This window comes from Micromys minutus (genome assembly GCF_963924665.1).
Source record: "Micromys minutus genome assembly, chromosome: 3".
In the NCBI taxonomy this organism is placed as follows: Eukaryota; Metazoa; Chordata; class Mammalia; order Rodentia; family Muridae; genus Micromys; species Micromys minutus.
Window position 1 is genome coordinate 17,241,017 of NC_137972.1, and position 8,796 is coordinate 17,249,812.

Consider the following 8,796-nt stretch of genomic DNA (forward strand, 5'->3'; position numbering starts at 1 on the left):
CTGCTACAATTCATCTATGACAGTTGAGGCCTTATAGAAATGGTAATAATTGAAGTTGGCAAGATGTAGAAGCTTGCGCTGTGATACTGACAATAAGGGATCTATGAAATGATTGTTAAAAAATGAATATAGTGAGAGTATATGTCATAGAATCAAACATAACAAACAAAATTGAGGTGCTGAGATGCCTAATCTTTTATATTCAGACTTCTGAACTCAGGTAAACTAACATGCTAGTAGCTATCATTAGTTTCCAAGTTGCCTCCCAACAAACACAAGCCTACCTTCAGTTTCGGCTAATCCCAAATTAGGCCAGGTTTTCCTGGTTGCACCCTCACATGACCAATGTCTCTAGGTTATTAACCCAACAAACCTGTACACCCAAATTACAAGTCCACCCCTTCCTAACGTCCACCAATGCAGAGGGGAACAGAAGTTTAATTTATGATATGGCTCCCAGCACCAGTGAATATTAAAGGCCACAGTGTTTTGGGCATCACCAATATTTCCCTGGCACAACAGTGACCAGATTCCTCCTTATTTTCCAGAAACAACACATTATGTTATATAATTTCACGCAAATGATCAAACTCAACTTAATACATTTTTGAACAACTGCAGCATAAAATAAATTTTAATGTGAAGTAATGATATGATTTTCTATTTTATAAAAGAAGACTAAGGCGTGGATCCTTTAGTCCTTCTTAGAAAGGGAACAAAATATGTACAGGAGGAAATACTGACACAAACTGTGGAGCAGAGACAGAAGCAAAGGATGTCCAGAGATAGCCCCACCTGGGGATCCATACTATATACAGTCTCTAACTACAGACACTATTGCAGATTCTAAGAAGTCTTTGCTGAAAGGAACCTTATATATCTATTTCCTGAGAAGCTCTACCAGAGTCTGACAAAAACAGAAGAGGTGGCCTGCAGCCAGACACTGAACTGTAAACAGGGTCCCCATTGGAGGAATTAGAGAAAGGACTGAAGAAGCTGATGGCATTTTCAACCCCATAGGAAGAACAACAATATCAACCAACCCGACCCCCTAGAACTCTCAGGGACTAGACTACAAACCAAAAAGTACAAATGGAACAACCCATGACTCCAGCCACATATGTAGCAGAGGATGTCTTTTTCAGGCATCAAATGGAGAAGAGGTCCTTAGTCCTGCCAAGGCTCAATGCCCTGGTATATGGGAATGCCAGGATGGGAAGGTAGGAGGGAGTGAGTGGGTGGGTGGGTAATCACCTTAATAGAAGCAGGGTGAGGAGAGATGGAACAGAGATTCTGGAGGTTAAACTGGGAAAGAAAATGACACTTGAAATGTAAATGAAGAAAATATCTAATAAATGAAAAGAAAAATGTATTCTGTAATTTTAGTAGATGTTATTCTACTCCAATGTTAAAAGTAATATTACCAAATATCTCCCATATCCTCTTAAAGTTTTGTCACTCCAGTTTAGAATTATAAAAATGTTTCCTCTCTAGAAATTGGAGCACAGTCAAGTTTTACACAGGTCTTTTTATCTTAGTAAATTTAATCTGAGGACAGGGGTTCATATATGATCAACACTACTACATGTTTTGTGATCTTCTTATTTGTGCATTTGAATAATTTCATAAAATGTTATACTTATTTAAAAAGCCAGGTATGCAATGTACATTTAGGACTCTGAAGCTGGAGATGTGTGAGTTCAAATCTCTCCACGGCTGTACAGCAAGACTTGTGTAAGAAATATAGTCACAAATTATTTCATTAATCCAATAGCCCAAGACCCCTGAGGTTTTCATTAAAATAACTTATATAACTGGCATAACCTTTGACATAAATGAGTTACTAGTGGGAAGTCACTTAAAAATGAACTTGGAAGAACTGAAGGTCTGGAGGACAGAAGCAGAAACTGACACAAGTTATCTGAGATCTGTTCTGGTTGTCCCTGTCCCACAAAAGACAAATTTTATCAGGAGATATGTTATTCCTTTTAGAAAAGTTCCTCCAGTCCTGCTTTCTCCAAACATTTATTAGATTGTATTGCATTATCCTATAATATGAAAGGCTATTGGTAATGAATTGGCTATTACCCACCCTAACTGTGAACTTCCTGAACCCTTCACACTCTAACATTGGAGCAGGGGTTGGGAGGCTTGTAGAAAAAGGACTTTTCTAAATTCTTTTTCTCTTTTTTCTATGAAATCATTTTATTTATTTACATTCCAAGTGTTACTCCCTTCCCAGTCTCCCATCCAGTGTTCTTTACACCCTCCTCTTCCCCTTTGCCTTGAGAGAGTGCTCCTTAACACATTTATACCCACCTCACCCTCCACCTAGTATTTTCCTTCCTGTGGCATCAAGGCTCTATAGGATTAGGTGCATCCTCTCCCACTAAGGCCAAACAAGGCAGTCCTCTGCTATATATATGCCGGGGGCCATGGACCAGACCATGTATGCTCTTTGGTTGGTGGTTTAGTCTCAGAAAACTACAAGGGGTCCAAGTTATTTGCTACTTTTCTTCTTCCTCTGGGGTTCCCAATCCCTTCACCTCCTTCCATTCTTTCCCTAACTCTTCCATAGGTTTTCCAACAGTAGTCTAATGGTTGAGTATAGGCTGCCTACACTCTGAACTACTTTCCATGTGGTCCTATCTGACATTAGTGGTTGGAGGTGAATTGGTGCAACATCACCAACACAGGCTCAGGGAGCAGGTGTGAAATGCCTGCAGCAATCTCCTCTGAACAATGTTATAAGCTCCTTTAATACCCACCACTCACAGGGCATTGGTCCCAAGAAAACATCTCTTCTTTTTTTTTTTTTAAGTGTACCGTTTCCTTTTCTTTTTTTTTTTTTACAACATTATTTAACAATAACATAGAAACATGTACAAATTATTAAAACCATTTTAGCATAAAACTATATGAATGTATTTTTTCCAGTACTTGATTTTTTAAAGGTTTGATACTATGCTTTGAAATCTTACTATTTATTTAAAGTAATCATGAAGTATACATAAAACAAAACATAATGTGGAAATAGTCAAAGGTTTTTATTTTGTGTAAAGATTGAACATAATGATTTTGAAATACCAAAAATTGCCCCCAAGGCTACCTTCTTAGCTCTAATGATTTAAGGTCATGGGGTACCCCACTCTGAGAGGGTGCTATACACTATTGTTTTTTTTTTTTTTTTTTTTTGTTTTGTTTTGTTTTGTTTTTTTAGAACTAAGGCTTCTGCTTTTTGGCACTTGTTTGAGCTTCATACGGTCTGTGAATTGTTTCTTGAGTATTTAGAGTGAGAATATCATTCTGAGAAAGCATTTCTTCTAATAAGCAGTTCCCAATTGCCTGGCATTGCCTGTACCAGCAATCCTTGGGCTCTCAGGCAAATGTCAATTTTGTCCTCCTGCAGGAGATACTTTTATGGATGCACAGGGCCTAGTATTTACATAGACGTGGCTCCAACATCTCTGATTCGGGTATAAATATCTGCATCTGTCTTAATCAGTTGCTGGTTTAGCCTCTCTGAGGACAGCCATGTTAGGCTCCTGTTTGCAGGCTTAACATGAAATCAGTAATAATGAGAGGGTTTGGTACCTGTACATGATATGGATCCAAAATTGGGTTAGTCTCTGAATGGCCTTTCCTTCACTCTTTTCTGGGTCAGTGGGTGACCCCTTTTCTGCACTGGGGTCCTCTCCTTCTACTGGAAGACATCTCTTCAGGTTCTATCTCTCCACTGTTGCTCATTTAGGCTAAAGTCATCCCCAGTGTGTCTTTGAAAGCCTCTCATATACCAGGTATCTAAGGCTTTCTAGAGGTTTACCCAAAACAGCACTGCTGCATATTTCCATTCATTACCCTGTCCTCTGGGCTTCTCTCCTGTCTCCCCCCATACCTGATCCTGTCCTCTTTTTTCTCCTCCACATTTTTTTCCCACCCAGATCTCTTCTTGCATCTGCTTCCTATTACTATTTTGTTCCTGCTTCTAAACTCAATGCAATGCCCATCAAAATTCCAACCCAGTTCTTCAAGGAATTGGAAAGATCAATGTGCAATTTCATATGGAATAACAAAAGACCTAGAATAGCGAAATCCATCCTCAACAACAAAAAAACATCTGCGGGAATCACTATGCCTGACCTCAAGCTATATTACAAGGCAATTGAGTTGAAAACTGCATGGTACTGGTACAGAAATAGGCATGTGGATCAATAAAATAGAATAGAAGATCCAGAAATGAGACCTCATGTATATGGTCACCTGATTTTTGACAAAGGAACCGTAAACATTCAATGGAAAAATGACAGCCTATTCAACAAATGGTGCTGGTCCAACTGGCACTCAGCATGCAAAAGAATGAAAATAGACCCTTTCTTATCTCCTTGTACAAAGCTTAAGTGTAAGTGGATCAAAGATCTCCACATTAAACCAGATACACTGAAACTATTAGATGAGAAAGTAGGGAAAACCTTAGAACACATAGGAACAGGAGAAAATTTCCTGAACAAAACACCAATGGCTCAAGCTCTAAGGTCAAAGATTAACAAATGGAACTTAATGAAATTGCAAAGTTTCTGTAAGACTAATGAAATTGTCAAGAAAACATAAAGGCAACCAACAGAATGGGAAAAGATCTTTACCAACACCACATCAGATGGAGGCCTAATATCCAAGGTATACAAGGAACTCAAAAAGCTAGAAACCAGAGAATCAAATAACCGTATTTAAAAATTGGGTACAGAGCTAAAAAAAAAACGTTTTCAGTTGAGGAACACCGAATGGCCGAGAAACATCTGAGGAAGTGCTCCACATCCTTAGCCATCAGGGAAATGCAAATCAAAACAACCCTGAGATTCCACCTCACACCAGTCAGATTGGCCAAGATCCAAAACTCAGATGACAGCAGATGCTGGTGAGGCTGCGGAGAAAGAGAAACACTTCTCCACTGTTGGTGGGGTTGCAAACTAATAAAACCACTCTGGAAATCAGTCTGGCGATACCTCAGAAAATTGGATATAGTACTACCTGAAGTCCCAGCTATTCCACTTCTGGGCATATACCCCAGAGATACTTTAATACACAACTAAGATATATGCACCACAATGTTCATAGCAGCTCTATTTATAATAGCCAGAAGCTGGAAAGAACCCAGATGTCCTTTAGAAGATGAATTGTTACAAAAATTGTGGTACATTTACACAATGGAATACTACTCAGACACCAGAAACAATGACTTAACCAAATTCTTAAGAAAATGGCTGCATCTAGAGAATATCATCCTGAGTGAGATAACCCAGTCACAAAAGAACAGACATAATATGCAGTCACTGATAGTGGGATGCTAACCCCAGAGGCTTGCACTCCCCCAGAAACAACTCACAGACTGTATGAAGTCCAAGAAATAAAGAAAACAAAACAAAAAAAATATTTACAAAACAAGAAGACTTTAACTATTTCCATGTTGCGTTTTGTTTTGCATGTACTTTACGCTCATTGTAACTATTCGGTTTTCAATGCATACTGTCAAGCCTTTGAAAAAATCAAGTACTGACTAAAAAAATATATTCACATTTTTTATGTAAAAATTATTTTAATATCTGAAAAAACAGTACTGACAAAAATGTATAATTTTAAGCAAAAAATGTTTAAAATATGTACATTTATCTTTGTTTTGTAAAATAATGTCGTTTAAAAAAAAATGGGATTCTAGCATCTTTACTTGGGCATTCTTGTTGAACTTCATACCATGCATATTCTGTTGGGTCTGCGTTACCTCACTTGGAATGATGTTTTCTAGTTTTATCCATTTGCCTGAAAAATTTATGATGTCCTAATATTTAACACAGAAATAGTATGTCATTTTGTAAATAAGCCACATTTTCTGTATTCATTCTTCAGATGAGGGACATCTGAACTCTTTCCAGTTTCTCCCTATTACCAAGGAGACTGCTATGAACATAGTGTGGCATGTGATCTTATGGTGTGGTGGAGCATTTTGGGTCATATGCCCAATGGTAGTATAGTTAGAACTTCAGATAGAACTATGTCCAATTTTCTGAGGAAAGGTCAGATTGATTTTCAAAGTGGTTGTACAAGTCTGTAATCCCACCAGCAATGAGGAAGTATTCTTTTTTTTTTTTTTTTTTTTTTTTTTTGTCCACATCTTCACCAGCATGTGCTCTAACTTAAGTTTTTTATTTTAGTCATTTAATTGGTGTAAGAAAGAACCTCAAGGTCTTTTATGATTTTTATTCCTCTGATAACTAAGGATGTTAAACATTTCTTTAAGTGATTTTCACACATTTGAGAATCTTAAGATGAAAATTCTCTGCTTAGCTCTGTACTCCAAATTTTAATTGAGATATTTCAGTCTTAGAGTCTATTTTCCTGGGTTCTTTATATTTATGTATTTGTGTATTATATAAACCTTTACAGGATATAAGGTTAGTGAACATTTCTTTCCAACCTGTCAGTTGACATTTTGTTCGATTGACAGTATCTTTTGCCTTACAGAAGCATTTCAGTTTCATGAGGTTCTATTTGTTATTTTTTTATTTCAAAGCCTGAGCTATTGGTGTTATGTTCAGGAAAATTTCCCCCATGCTAATGCATGTATATCTGTTTTTTTGTTGTTGTTGTTTTTGTTTTTGTTTTTGCATTGGAGACCTTGATATATGTTGTGGTCCTTGATTTACTTAGACTTAAGATTTTCACAAGGTGATAAATACAGATCAATTTTCATTCTACACACAGACTGCTCACCAGAACCATTTTTGAATATGCTTTCTTTTTTTCTACTGTGTAGTTTTGGCTTCTTTTTTAAAGATTAAGTGTCCATAAATGTGTGTGTTTATTTTTGGGTCTTCAATTCTATTTCATTGATCACTTTGTCTTTTTTCTCACAGTTCAGGTTTTCTATCTGTTATAGAGCACTTTAATACGCAAATATTCCATAATATTTTGTTATTTACATATGAACTTATGATGTGTTTATGAGTTTGACAATTATGTATAAAGTTCTCATGCCATTTTGTATGTAGGCCATTGTGTGAACATATACCTATTATTTTTTTAGTATACATCTAGATCTCTTATATCAGAATGCCTAATTTAAATGCATTTTCATTTCCCAAGGAAGCTCTAACATGTTTTGAATTTCTTAGTTTCTCTGCAATATGGGAAAATTCCCTTTGCCTATCATCTTTGCCAATACTTGATATTATCATGCTTTCAAAATTTTTAAATTATGACTAATTAAGGGATTCTCATTTCTCAAGGAACTAATAATACAGACCATCCTCTTAAGTGCTTATTGGTTACTCTCATGTTTCCCTTTGTCAAATGTCTTTTTGTATTTATTAATTTCAGTAAAGATCATATTTTTATTTAACTTTTGCTGGATGCCATGCAGGAAGAACTGCAGCGTACCAGTGAGCTTCTTGGAGACAACCTCCTCTTTTGTATGGATGCTAAGGTTGAACTCTGGCAACGCAGGGCTCCACGTGGTCATTTTAGGATTGCCTCTTGTTGCAGATGCACCTTCTCATGCTTGTCATTTTTGTATTCCTAATTTTTCTCATATGGTATGATTGGGCAAAAAAAAGTCACTCTCTGCTTATAGTATGTTTGTTTGATTCCTTGATATTATCCCACCATATTGAACAAATTGCCAGCAGATCAGCAGGAAGATGACCTTTAATAAAATAATGTTGTTTAAATGAATTGATAGTTTTATAAAATTCCTGATTTGATTCAAATGATTTTAAGAAGTTAAGGCAGTAAGAAAATTTAAAGTTCGAGTCAAAACTTGAATGTTCCCCCTCTGAGCTTTCAGCCACTACAAGCATGTAAATTGCATGAGAAAGAATTAGGCTTGAGACAGAATTATGATTAAGGATAAGCATTAATTCTAAGTCAGGTTCAAGGATGAGGTTATAAGTGATCACCATGATAAAACAAGGTCACCAATATATAAAACTATTGCTTCAAACTTATATAATGACTTTATAGGTTGAACTGCAAAGAAAAATGACTACTTGAATGTATTGTTAACAATCCTGATGAAACTTTCTCTTTTGTAATAGTTAATCCATGAAGTAATTTTTCTTTTGTAGAAAAAGTTTGTCTTATGTAATTATATAAACAAACCAAAGAAAATAAATAAAGTTATTACAGCCTGCTCATTAGAACTTTGCTGTAGCCATAAATTGAACATGCAGGTATATGTTTATATATGTCTATATGCCTGTCTTTATGCATATATATATGCAAACCTATGTATGTATATGTTTTGTGTATATGTGTATGTGTAAAATTGTTAGAACTTGTTTGTTGGAAATAACTTGTTAGAACCTAGTTTGCTTCCTGCACTAAGTTTGCTTGTGTGAGTGTATGAATTTTCTTTCTTTTCTTTCTTGACAACCCATAAAGAGTTAAAGAATTTGAGAGTTTCTTGTTACTTACAGAGAGTACCTGCGTCAGCTAATTAAACTTTGCTCCTATTATCACTGCCATTGATGACCCTAAAAATTACCTGTTGCTGTCAGGAGAGGGTGTTTTCATCAGAGGCTATTAGCATCAACCCTAATCAGCAATGCCACAACTCTCTGCCTTCCTCAGTAGACATGTGGTACTAAATCTGGACTTTGACAATAGTTTATTATATTGTTCAATTTTGATTTTGTTTAGGTATTCAGATAGCTAGTAACTTTGTTCAGTTACAGACAGACAGACAGACCAAAAGACAACAAAGACAGAGACTGGGAGGGTCTTGGGCTTTAAAAATTCAAAGACCAT